Source organism: Bacillus rossius, chromosome 8 (assembly GCF_032445375.1).
Source record: "Bacillus rossius redtenbacheri isolate Brsri chromosome 8, Brsri_v3, whole genome shotgun sequence".
Taxonomy (NCBI): domain Eukaryota; kingdom Metazoa; phylum Arthropoda; class Insecta; order Phasmatodea; family Bacillidae; genus Bacillus; species Bacillus rossius.
This window is the reverse complement of record NC_086336.1, coordinates 68,220,954-68,235,268: the sequence shown is the minus strand read 5'-3', so window position 1 is coordinate 68,235,268 and position 14,315 is coordinate 68,220,954. Positions and strand designations below refer to the sequence as shown.

At 41.3% G+C, this 14,315-nt stretch overlaps 1 protein-coding gene across 1 annotated transcript in view; it reads left to right on the top strand.

Annotated features, from left to right (window-relative positions):
- Window positions 1-14,315, top strand: part of LOC134535198 (alkylglycerol monooxygenase-like) — a 46,480-nt gene that overhangs the window by 9,157 nt on the left and 23,008 nt on the right. The window lies entirely within an intron of this gene.

The following is a 14,315-nucleotide window of genomic DNA, read 5'->3' as shown; positions in this document are numbered from 1 at the left end:
GTTGACATGTTCTTGGGCGCTTGCGCTCGACTCAAGAGACAAGAGACTTAAGACAAATGTTATCAAGCACTCCATTACTAATTTTAAGTTTCTTATTGTTATTAAGTATATATATTAATTTTCGTAATGACTATATCCTAAAATTTTCGACATGACTATAACCTAAAGTTTTTATATGGACTAATCCTAAAATTTGTGATAGAAAAATCTATTGCAAGTCATTTTGTTATTACTGATAAAAATTTAAGACAAATGATATAAAACACCCCACGCTTTTAGTTATACATAGTTGTGGTGGTGCATTATTCGGCTCTTGGACAAAAAAAAACTTAATTTTACTTTTATTTCATTCAACGATAAAGGCGTTTTTTTTAAATTTTTTAAACTATAAATTAATTGTATTATTTTTAGTCTCAAAATAAAATGTCGTCAAGTTTGATACAGTTGTCATTTTGTACTTCATTGTTTACCACAATGGCGGGTTTAAACATGGAAACATCCAGTCATGCAAACAACAGCTGATAAGATACCATTAAGTATAACTAGGCCAAGAAGTACACACACATGACATAATGAAGAACTTTGACTGTGGACATAGCGCATCAAAGATACGCGTCAAAACTTTAAAGTATGTACGCAGTGCATGAAGAGGAGGCAGGGATAGGGCTTCTGTTCGTCCCTAAAGCCGCTACCGTGCGCGAGGAGACGCCGCTGGATCCCTGTGATGTGGAACGCCAAGTCGGCGCACGTGTTCACTGTCCACAACAACACCGCACCACGTGTGGCTCTGGGTGTGTCGTGGGCCAGGCCACATAACAAGAAGGGAAATAGAGAAGTGCGACTCTTACAGTGGAAACTGAAACCATGTTTCACGTGACATATGTCGCTATCTGTTGGGCGGGCCCATAACTACCAGCAGTTAAAAAATCGGAATAGAGGTTCTCATACAAAAATTTTAAAAAAATTTTAAATGGGGGACCCCCCTCCCCCCCAGGGGGGTCCTCCCCTCCAAAAAGTGACTCTTTTATTAATAAGTGGTACAGAAAAGTATACATGGAGGGTGACACTTGATTAGTATAAGAGAACAACAAAAAAAAAATATTACTTACATATTCACAATATCCCTTCCGACAGAAAAGTCCTTGCAGATGAATTACGTTTTTTTTTTTTTTTGTTATATTAAGTTATCTCCTTTGCGGTGCAAAACTAATTTAATCGATGCGAAAATACTTGATGCTGTTTTGTAATAAACCGTCATGTAATAAATAAAGGAGTAGGAGGTGCAAAAACTCATTGTATTACACACCACAAAATTAGTGGCTACCTAAATAGAGTGAATTTTCACTGGGTTTGTTTGCCTGATAATAGCTTATACATTACTTCTCCTAATAAATTAATGTAGTTATATCAGCAATATATTATGGAAACTACTATCTAGCGGACGGGCCCATAACTACTTCAAAAAAACTATGTCTCAGTCTCGGTAATTAGAGTTTCTCCCCCGTGGTTGCCTGGCCGGGACCAGACGCGGTGGATAAGCTGAGTCTGCGGGCAACAGCGGGTGCGATTGGAACCTTCCCGGGGGGTCCGACCGCCGAGCCCCGGTGTCTGGGTCCTAGGGCCTCTCGCGGTGTGGAAGAGGACCAGGGCCGTGGTGGTGGTGAGGACTGAGGACACCCGGGTCTACAGGGCTGTAGACCGTCTTGAGCTCTGCCCGGCGGTCGCGAGAGGCAACTCCGAGGCCCTCCTTCTCCCTGTCACGGTCTGAGCGGTCGCCGTCGGAGTCCGGGCACGTTCGGCTGTAAATCCGCCGGTCCGAGGCACGGCGGGTCGGCTGGCTGCTGGCGAGCAGTCTGTTCCCGACACAGACACGGGAGTTGGTGACAACAACGCGGGAAGTGGTAGCTGCTGGGAACTCGGCAGTGAGTGGGCCGCGGGCGAAGCAGCGCGCGCTGCCGTGATGCGTGCCTCGGGCCGGGGGTGCTGCCACAACTTAGAAACACTCAGGATACAATATTCTAAGTTATGCCTGTTCTTAGTTGTGTTTCTAAGTTGTGTGTTTCTAAGTTATGACAGTTCTAAGTTGTGTGTTTCTAAGTTGTGATAGTTCTAAGTTGTGACTTTCTACGTTACGACGTTTCTAAGTTGTGTGGTTCTGCGTTGCGTGTTTCTAAGTTACGTGTTTCTAAGTTATGATAGTTCTAACGTATGACAGTTCTAAGCTATGCCTATTCTAAGTAGCGCGTGGTTCCCCTCGGGCCGCCGACTGGTTCGGAGCCCGTCTCTTCGACGACCCTCCGGGCTTCCCCGGGCACAAGTCACGTCCCTCGTAGCACCAGCTGGCGTCAGCAGTCCACTGAAGGTCCCCCCCCCCTCACAGTTCGGACTCATCAGTTGGAACCGGACAGTTGGAACTGCCGTGTGTGTGTGCAAGGACGGTGGACTAATCAGTCGGAACTGATGGACTGACGAATTGAGGTCTGGCTTTCCATCAAATAGGACCGTTGGCTGGAGAGCCCTCAGTCCGAACTGCCGTGTGTGGGAACAGCGTCTCGTCAGTCCAAACTGCCAGTCCAAACTGCCAGTCCAAACTGCCAGTCCAAACTGCCAGTCCAAACTGCCAGTCCAATCAGTCCATCAACTGAATGTCGTGGCAGACATCTTTTTTTATACTGTTTAATTGCTGCTATTTTGTTTTCCTTTTTCTAAACAAAAGTGCGAATGCATTGCAACATACAAAGTTTCTTTAACACCTAGGAAGTTCAAGGACACACTCTACGCCAAAAGTTAATGCTACGCCGTTGCTCTAAAAGAAGGATATACAAAACATAAAGCATAATACAAAATATTATAGAAGATTATATATAAAATAAATGCAAATATGCTATAAGAAAAAATGCACTACCACAATGCTGCGTGCAACCGAGCCGCAGAAACTTGCCTGTCGGTGACCAGCCGCGGAGAATTTTACTGATTCGCTTTCGACAAGTTTGAACTTCGAACATTTGTTGGGTATCAACATTTTTTTTGCACGCCCTAAAGATAGGCCTATTTAAATCACTGGGTACCCTCTGGTTGCGCGCCGTGCCTGGGTAAATGGGCTTGTATTCAACACTGAGGCAACGTCCGCCACATTTACCACTTGCTTATAATCCGGGCTTTGGCCCCACCGGGATTCGGACCCAAATATCCTGGTCGTGTTACAATCTATCTAAGAACTTTTATTTTTGACGTGACAACGTCTAATAAATCGATGAACGCCGGCTGCACGCACGAAAAAGTGTCCCGTTACGCACATTGTACGCTTGCGCCGCATCTATCTCTCTTCCACTCGATTGGAACAACCATCGATTTGACTTTTCGAGGCACATTAAACTTGAAACACTCCCATTCGTTTCCTACTTTTCCTATCATCATCCTATCCTTAACAGAATAACACAGATTGGAAGAAGTTAAATAGCAAACATGTATTAAAGTTATAGTTAAAATAATCTCTTCGTTAAAGTAATAAACATATTTGAATTAATGAGTGCATATAAAAGTAAATTTATCAATTAAATTGTAGATTTAATTTCACTCCTTCTTTGTATCCATACAAAATAGTGATAATTCAATAAAAATGATTTAATTTTATTCATAAAAGTATGCAATCATTTCATCAATGTTTTATTATGACGCCACGTTAAACAATCGTCCGTAAACCGACTTTACAGGCCACCGATTTTTTTATTTATTCCTCTTTAGGCGCGTTGTGAAAAAAAAAATAAGAGTGAAATTTTACGATTCGCGCGCAGCATGAAACAAAAATTGACAGGACGAAGAAAGGCTACATACAAATATATATAATATTTGAGCTTTTTAATCATGTTTTTTTGTGATTTATGTTGAATACTGGTCCTTATAATTAATAACAGTTATTTATTGTGAACATTAGTAATATAAATTGAGTTTATATACTTTTAAAGTGTATTTTCAAGTGTATTTATATAAGTGGGGTTATATTCACGTTTTATAATTTATTTTCATTATGAATATTATATTATTATCTAAAAAATTATAAAAAATAATAATTATAATTAACATTCAGCATATTTATTGATTTTCATTAATAACCAAAATCTTTCTCATATATTTAAATAATCCATTTATTCACGTTTTTATATTAATATTTAATATTGAGTATTTATTAAAATAATTTATTGAATTTATACTTTACCAGCTGTATTTATATCATTTCAGTATTTTTATTATTTTATTTCTAGTAATCATTTGCATGCAAATTTGAATTTTTTTTTACCATGCCAAGTAAGTAGAACTTCTAACGCGCGTACATAAATACACGCACCCATTTATTTATTTATTTATTATGTCGCGTGTCATTGGTCCGGGTGGGTGCAGTTGGTGAAGTGACGGTTTGAAAGAACTGGACTTCACGCGCACGCCTGGGACTCGAACCCGGAACCCTCGGGCCGAGAGCCGGCGAGCGTCCAACTGCACCGCCGCGCCTGGCTCTTGAGCCGTCCACGCGAGCGCAGGTAGCGCTGTCGCCTGGCGGTGCGCGCGGGGCTTATCTGCGCGCACAGCTGTTATCTCCCGGCAGCGCCGACTGTGTCGCTACAGTCTACAGTCTGTCCCGCGCTTAGACGGTCGCTCCGAGTGAACGACAACCACCGTTGCCACATTCATACCACCCAGCTTGATTATATTTAAAAAAAAAAAAAGGGGGGGGGGATTGTCTGTAAAGTCGGTTTACGGACGATAATTTTACGCGATAACGTTATAAGAAAACATTGATGAAAAATTGCATACTTATAATTTTCAAATATTATTTACAGTTTTTTGCGAATTTAATTTAAATAATTTGTTTAAAATATAATAACGAACAATTATTAGTTATGGAAATAAACTGAAATCAAATCAATATCAACAAATTGTTAATTTGAAATGACGAAATTGGACAAATAAATCAATTTTATTTAAACTGCTGCTTTTAAAAAGCCCGCCTTAACCTGTTTAATATTATAGAAGATTTTCTCGCACGGTGGTTGGCCGGTTCTTGCACGCTCGGCTCAGGCGGAACGTGACAATGAGTCATGCTTTTTCGTGCGTGCAGCCGGCGTTAATCGATTTATAAGACGTTATCACGTCAAAAAAATGTATCTGAAATACAATCTTTAATACATATATTTTTTCAATTTCACTGTTTGTTGATTTTTTAAGACTATATATTAGTGTCTCTTGGCAGAATTATCACAATTGTAGTTTTTATGACAAAAATAATAATAATTCAATGCTAAAACACCAATAATTATTTTTCAGTATAGTCAAATTTTATTATTTGTCCACTATTATAACAAAGGGATTCCATTAAATCATGTGCTATGCTCAAAAGGGCAAAAAAAAAAAAAATTTAAATGATATTCAAACAATAGTTGAAAATATAATTTGAAAACAAAATGACGTCTTTTAAATTACCATTCCTTAGAAATAAATAATAAGTTGTATTTTTGTTTCGTGGTGTAGATCTGGCAATAGGGCACGCCGCTAATAGGGAGACCTAAGATGCACATAAATTTCTGCCATTCCCAATTAAACCCGAACAATTCACCTTCGGCCAACTTCGGGATTGGTTTTATTTTTGCGCAGGAAAAATGAATTCAAATAGATATTAAAAGTGGTCGGTTAGGTTAATTACATTAAAACACTTTAAAACACTATGTACGGTTAGGTTAGTATAGCTACATTAAAATAAACAGAGAAATATAAATATATATAAATAAACCCGAGGTTGGCCGAAGGTGAATATTCGGGCGTGTTCGGGCAGGGACAGAACTTGATGTACATCTTAGGCTTCCCGCCGCTAATAGCAGAGATCGCGCACTAGGAAGAGACAGTCTAGGATGAGACCAGCCACGCCGCCGCTCTGTCCGCCAAGAGACGCCCTGTCAGCGCACCTAGCGGCGGTCCACGCAACAACCAGGCGCGGCGCTAATTGCACTTGCGCAACCGCGCACTGCGCCGCCGACAGTGTTGCCAACTACCGCCGCCTAAAAATAGACCCGGTGCACCAAAAATAAGTTTCGATACGTCGCATTTTTTTTTTTTTTTTTTTTTTAAAGAATCACTTAAAATGTTTAATGTTTTAATGTGAACATCTAACAACTTTCTTACAAATAACATAACTGTGTGTGTCTAATTGATTTATCAAGTCGCTTCAAATTATCTTAGGTGCGCATTTTTTTCACGTTGTCGACATAGGCATGATTGTTGAATTGGGCGGCTTTCCGTAAGTTTGGCTACTGTTATTATTTATTTTTACTGCTATGGGTTTTGACGTTATAAAAATAAACTGACAATTGTCGGCCGGTTCAAGAGGTTTTGTTTGGCAGTTCGATGCTCAATCAAGATAAATTTAGTCAATTGTAAATGTGGTAGGAGTTCCTTACGTAACGTAGGCGAGTACCGAGAGAAGATTTTTGATAATTCGTCCCTTAAGGTGGTTAAACGCACGTATTTTTTTATGGAAGTTTGTAATTTTTGAAGTTAGCGATGTTAGGTAATTAGGCTTTAAATACTTGTCCATCGAGCACTCAGCTAGTTATTAAAGACATGCAATACTCAGTATTCAACATTAATATTTACCTTACATCGTTATGCACACGGGAACATAACCTCACTTGTATAAATACAATTGAAAAAGTTTATAAACACAAGTTGTTTCACTAACAATTGCAATAATTGTATGTTTTTTAAATAAGATGTACCAGTATTTAATACTAACCACTAAAGTATTAGATTTAAAAGCACATATATAATTTGTATTGGTATGTAGCTTTTTTTTATATGTAGCCTTTATCATCCTGTAAAATTTTCTTTGCGTGCTGCGATTGCATCGTAAAAAATTCAGTTTTTTCTTAACGCGCCTAAAGAAGTATAACTTCAAAATTTTAGTAGTGTGCCCGTGTGTATTACTCTTGTCGCACAGACGTGATGCCGTGTGACTCTTGCCACCCACGTGGTGACACGTGGTGACACGTGGTGACATGTGGTGACATGTGGTGACATCGCTCTCGTCTTGTCACCCGGGGCGGGACAGACGGCCAGGCGTCACTGGCTCTCACGCAGACGTTTACTGTTTGAAATTAAATTTGAAACGGGGCTCTTCGGCTACATATTTAGAATGTGGCTGTGGAACCGGTGGGTGTTTTGAAAGCGCGGGGACAGGTTCCAGTTTTGCTGAAATGCAAATCGCCGCGCCCGTATAAGTATAAGTATAAGCTTTGAATATATATACTGTATAGAAGTCGCTAGTGGATAGGATTTACTCTACGTTTTTCAGAAGTGTATGATGAGCAGTTTGGGAACTTCACCGCTGCAGTGCGCTGCCGTAACGCCCTGTATCGTCTTAGTTGTTATTTACACGTTAGAGCGCAGCACTGTCGCCCGCTGTCATTCCCCGCACCCCTCATCCATCATTCACTGCAGCTCAACGTCGTTCGTCGGGAGGGGTGAAGGGGTGTTTGAAGAGTTCGACACTTGTCCGCTAGGGACCACCACAAGTCGATGCCCTAGAGATGGTGGCGATTGCGGCGGTGAATTAACCAACTACCTCAAAACCGTATTAGAAATTTTAACCTGGGCTGGCGACTTCTATACAGTATATATATTCAAAGGTATAAGTATAAGTATAAGCGGCTGTGGTCGGGACGCGCGACAACTGGCCCTCGAAGGTCGACCGCTCGTGGATGTCTGCGCATGCGCACTGAAGCCGTCGCGATCTGCGGTTATTCAGGCACACGAGTCGTCTTGCATGCCGGTCCGTGGCTGCTTGATGCCGCTGTCGCTTTCAAAATGACGTCTGTATTCGGTGGAGACTTGCCAAATCCAAGTTATTTTTAATGTACTAGACTTCAAAGGGCAGCGACCGGTGACATGTCTAGTATTTGATTTTATATTCGTGTTCAGTCTTTTTTTTTTGAGTGTTGTAAATGTGACGGGAGTGATCTTGTGTTTCGTGTGTTGTGACGGCATGGCACATAAAAGTGACGTGTAGATATAAAACACACTTAAATAATACGACGCGGACTGGTAAATCTCACCGGACGTGGTTAAAATCTCATCACTAGAATATATATATATTTTTTTTACTGTTTAAATAAAATTATAATATAATAATAATGCTATGGTTATTTTTCTAGTATTTATTTACAGACTTATTTCAGTAATCTAAAATATCGATATTTTCGGCCCGTGTGTTGGTATCGATGGTAACTCGAGCGACGTATCGAAAGACCGGTGACTCTCGCTCGTTCACCGCGGCGCGGCGGGCGTCTAGCTCGAGTGCCCCCCTTTCCCCCCTTGACACCAACACTCCTCCCCTCCAGGTCTCACCACTCCCCCACCAGGTCTCACCCCTCCTCCACCAAGTATCACCCCTCCCGGGGGAGGGGGTCGTGGCACGTGACCGACTTGCCGCCACACATCCCACACGCCGGGAAGCCTAAGATGTACATCAAGTTCTGTCCCTGCCCGAACACGCCCGAATATTCACCTTCGGCCAACCTCGGGTTTATTCATATATATATTTATATTTCTCTGTTTATTTTAATGTAGCTATACTAACCTAACTAACCGCCCATAATATTCTAAAGTGTTTTCATGTAGCTAACCTAACCGACCACTTTTAATATTTGTATTCATTTTTCCTGCGCAAAAATAAAACAGATCCCGAAGTTGGCCGAAGGTGTATTGTTCGGGCGTGTTCGGGCAGGGACAGACCTTGATGTACATCTTAGGTCTCCCCCCACACGCCGGTCGGCTGGCTTCAGGGAACACAGAGGAGACAGAGGGAACATGGATTCGGAATCGCCGGGGAACTCTGTCCAGGAGCGTTCTACAATGGCGCGGAAACGTGTCACGTAAACGGAGACTGATCTCGCAGAAGATTTCACCATCGCGTCTGCTGCTTCCACAATGCACGGACACGCAACAATGAGATTGCATTTGAAGGTTACGAAATATTAATTTAACTATATAATGTATGACGCTTTGAGATTATAGCAAAGACGGAATTTACCTACGTATAAAATAAATACAAAGTTATAACGGAACAATTTTTGTACAACTTGTAACGTATTTAAAACAAACAAACATGGCTATCACCGCAGCCAAGTGCTCGGCTTCTATTGGCCGCACGGAGCAAAGTAAGAGGAAGAGCTCAGCACTGCCGAGCTAATCCGTACGAGTCCATCTCTGTCTGCGTGCTATTGCAGAAACACTGTTCCGTTAGATCCGCGTCCGTTTACGTGATCCGTCTCCGTGTCTGTGTCATTGTTGCACGGGCCGTAGCGTAAACGCTGGATTCGCCAATCCGTTGTTGTTGTTGTGTTGGCCAGATTACCTTTTCGTATCATGGTTGGGATTATCTGACACTGTGTTCTGCGAACGATAAATCCACTCGAGCGGTCGCAGGAAGTCCCAGGCGTGTTTATCGCAGAAGTCACTCCTGCACCACCGCCCCCCTTCCCCGCATCAAGGTCATGTACCTGCGTCAACGCACGGGGATGTTTTCTCCGTCTGCGTCCTACTGACCGATATGCCGTGGGCCTGTAGACCGGCCTTGGCCCCAATCGCGGCCGAGGATAGGCGCCCTCCACTCCCGGAGTTACCGGGTGTACCAGTACTACGGCGCGTACCAGGACTTCATTAGGGCTTGGCCGCGCCCGCTAATGTCCTCCAGTCCTTGCTGCCGTGCCGGAGTTACCTGGTGTACCAGGACTTCATTAGGGCTTGGTCGAGGCGATGACTCGTCATGGCGTAACGAAAGTGTAACGATCAGAAGGGTAGCAATAAGTGCAACGATCAGGAGTGGGGCACTCGATGACATGTTAACATGTACACTTGCACACTTGAACTAGATTTATAACGTGTTTTAAGATATTGATTTAAGGTCGTGATTTAAGGTGCTGACAGGTGCAGTCTAGTCCATAAGACAAGTGCCCTTTTTTTTATGAGTAAGCATATTAGCTCTCGGTATACGGAATTTAATAGGAGTAATTTCGTGAATGGACCGGAAGTCGATTGGAACGGAAATGTGTAAGTCTCAGAAATCTCGTAAATATGGCGGACCCGCGTGTTTCGCCCGTATATAGTAACTTTCGCGAACAGCGGGGGTTGTACCAATCGTATTGGTGTGCTAAACTGAACTTTATAATAGTACAACTACCCTTCATTACTTTAAGCTACAATTTATAGTCCTAAAAACAAATAACAACAACTTAAATATACACATTACAATTTAGACAATCCTTAGTTAAGATTGAAATGGAGATATAGTGCAGCGTTCTTCATACTTTAGAGACACAATAAATTGTTAGCCCACATATATTCGACGTCATGTTGAATAAAAGTTTTCGCGATTAAATTTTTTTTGTTAGTTCTTAAGTGTTAAATCAGCTCAATAAGGTTAAGATTTCCTTGTAAGAAGTATTTACAATCTAATTTCTGTCGGTTAAGCAAAACGATACATACACTTAGTGTTATAATAAGTGTTCTAAAATGCTTCAGATTAATTTTTTTTTAATGTATCTATTGGCCTGCAACTTTTAGTTTGAAAAATACTTAAAAGATAGCGCACGTTCGAAATGATTTAGAGAACCAACAAAATGTTTAATACATTTGACGCTAAAGTTGTTCAAACACAATTTTCCTGGATAATAAATTATAGATATTTGTTTTAAGTTGCGACAATATCATGTTATGAATATTAAAGTTTACATGTATTCCAGGATAGTTTTATGTACTACCATAAAGCTTCCTTTGGCACACCAATACGCTTAGCACATCCCCCGAAGTTCGTGAAAGTTAATATGTACGGGCGAATGTTGCCACACGTGTGTCCGTGGTTTCGGCTCGTGTCTGCAGCAGTTTCTGCGTGCGCGCGCATTGGACTTTCAACCTATTAAACTTCTCTTGTGTAATGCGCGCTTATTTAATTGAATTTATAGAGCATTCTAAAATTTCACCGTCAACGTGCCTAAAAAAGTATAACCTCAAAAACGCAAGCGATGATAATTCCTGTCTAGGGGGAAAAGTCATAGGTTCAGCTTTTTTTATTTGGCATGCATCGTGTTCGGTACTCCTGTTCGGCTAGCCCTGAGAAATCAATAGTACCACCTTGTTAAACAGAATTACAATTGTTTTAAAAAGGAGAAATATTTTTACCGTTTTTCCTTAAAATGAACATTTTTCGAATATTTATCACACTCGGCATTCATTTTAAGAATCCTGCGTTAAATTTAGTATCCGAGTTCCGTGATATACGTAAGTTTATTGGCGTCATGAGAACACATTAATTCGCTCGTTACCGCAGTTAGATGTTTACGCATCACTGGCAGGTACTGAAAGACTCGCTACAAGGTTGTTTTTTTTTTTCAGGCAAACGCCATTGAACAAATGGCATGCCCTCGATCGTACAGCAAACTGCACCGTCCAATATATAGGTCACCGTAACCGCTATATTATTCATGGTAATGGAAAACCTTGGCATTTATATACTCTCTGCGCTGAGAAATACCTACTGACGTAGAACTAATTCTCAAACCCCACAAACATTCAAAACTGATGATATATAGTCAACAATAATCTGGGATGAAGATGTAATTTAACTGTTCCTGCAACTCATAATACTGTTATAAAATATGGTTTGAAATTGTAAGTAATAAGCTATGGAGTTGGCGTGTTAATAACTGTAATCCAAATGAGAATATAATTTTTGTTTGTGATAATGAAATTTCACACTAATTCCTTGCAGGTGTGTTGTAAACACCTTTGTTAGAAAAATTCTTACTTCCTGATATCATCATTAAGTTGCTAACAAACACCCACGCCATAGACTACATTGGTTTGGAATGTTCAGTATTAAGAGGTTTTGTTGCTTGTACTGCAGTGTCGTCATTACTTCCTTGTAATCCTGTCGCAGAACTGCTGTTGTCCCATGGTCGACGAGACACGACGATACACTTGGGGGTGGAGGCCACACGAAGCGAGACGCGAAGAGACAACCGAAGTTCGTGCTTTTTTTTCCGTATCTTTAATGTAGCCATCCTAACCAAATCAACCGTCCACAGTGTTTTAAAGTATTTATAATGTAGCTAACCTAACCTAATTGACCATTAGTATAATTTTATCAACACCGCCATATTTATTTACAATGAACAAAAAAAAAAAATAACCGAAGATGCACGATCGCTCGTTTGGCTCTCTCGTCTGTGAAGAGAAGGCTTCCCCGCACCTGTCAGACCGGCCACAGACCGGCCACAGACCGGCCACAGACCAGCCACAGACCGGCCACAGACCGGCCACAGACCGGCCACAGACCAGCCACAGACCGGCCACAGACCAGCCACAGACCAGCCACAGACCGGCCACAGACCAGCCACAGACCGGCCACAGACCAGCCACAGACCAGCCATGGCCGTGAGCCTCGTGTCGCGTGTCGACCGAGACCTCTGGCCAGTCACCCCGCTCACCCCGCGTCCTGCTCACACGTCCGGGAGACCTCGACAGCCTTCTCGCGTTAATCCAGTATCACTACACTAGATATGTTGTTTTTCTTTGGAAATTATAACCGACGTATACCATATGAAATTACAGATGTTTTTGTAAATTTCTACGTTTACATGAAAACAACCGTATCACTAGGAGGTATAAGTTTTTTTTTTGTGGTAATTATGAGCATAGTTATTGGTAAGGTGCCACTTAAAAAAATTTAGTAGCTAAGGCGTGTTCCGCTGTGGCTGTATTCCAAATGTTAACACTATTGTTACACTTCCATTCTCTATTTTAATACACATCTCTTTGGAGTAGGCTAATATTTGTGCTTCGTGAAAACTTTGTCTCCAAGGTGTGTGTGTGTGTGTGTGTGTGTGTGTGTGTGTGTATATATATATCTTTGACGTTACATAGTCAGTAAATCAGTGATGAGCGTAACTATGTATAGTTTATTCTGTGTAAATATCTTAAGATGTGATCTCTGCCTTAACAAGGCCAAATTTTGTATTGTAAACGGGGAAAAAAAATGTTCGCAACTGTTGAAACCAATATGGCGTCTTTAGAGTCCTATCTCTCCTCCTCAAGCGAGTAAAGAACCTCGATGCATAAAAAAAAATCCGGAATTATACTTTTCAAATAAAATTCCGAGCGTGGATATAACGGTTGGGATTCGAGCCAGGCTTGTATGGATTGGAAAGTAATGCCGAATGAGCGACTGTGAAGAGGCTGGCGAGTAGTGTCGGCGCGCGGACGGGCAGTAACGGAACACACCCGGGCGATAGCAGCGCCGCCAGCTGCCGAGCGAGCCCCGGGCGCAGCTGCTACTCTCTGACGGCCGCATCCCGGCCGCCTGTCAGCCAATCATCCCCCCCCCCCCCCGGCACGCACGTGTCTGCTGGCGCTCGTGACGCATCTTTCATCAACACGTGCTCCAGTTGTTTTATTTTTTTTAAGTGAAAACTTCTATGGGAAGGTTTGGCTAGAGAGTAAATTCATGTACGTCGTAATCGACATGGTCACGTGACGTGTTAACGATAACACGATATCTGTTCCTACTAGTATAACTTACTGCGCTTTTAAATCTTAAGTATACGTTACAAACGGCGCTAGTAGTAGGTGTCTCCGTCATTAACGTTGTATTAAACGGGAGTTCCATACGAAAGTGGGCATATTTAAAAAAAAGGGGGGGTTGTTTGTAAATTCGGTTTACGGACGATAATTTTACGTGATAACGTCATAAGAAAACATTTATGAAAAATTACATACTTTTTTAATTTTCAAATATTATATACAGTTTTTGCAAATTTAATTTAAATAATTTGTTTAAATATAATTACGGACAAATAGTTAAAAATCCCGCCTTAACCTGTTTGATATTATAAAAGATTTTCTCGCACGGTGGTTGGCCGGTTCTGGCACTCTCGGCTCATGCGGAACGTGACAATTTATCGTGCGTGCAGCCGGCGTTTATCGATTTATAAGACATCACGTCAAAAAAAACTGTTTTGTTTTAAACTTAGAGTAAAGTTTAGGGTTTCTTAATTTATTTGGAAGCTTTGTAGGGGTTTGAATACACAGCAATAACTTGTAACTTTGCCACAATTGTAAGTCAAAGTTTTAATCTAAAAAATAAATTATTTAACCGATACGTTTTCTTTATTTCATAAGTAAGCGGCGTGGTGTATGGTAAAATTCATGGGCTGATGGTCTGCGGGCTCGGGTTCGATACTCGTTGGGATTTTTTTTTTCACATTTTTATTTTA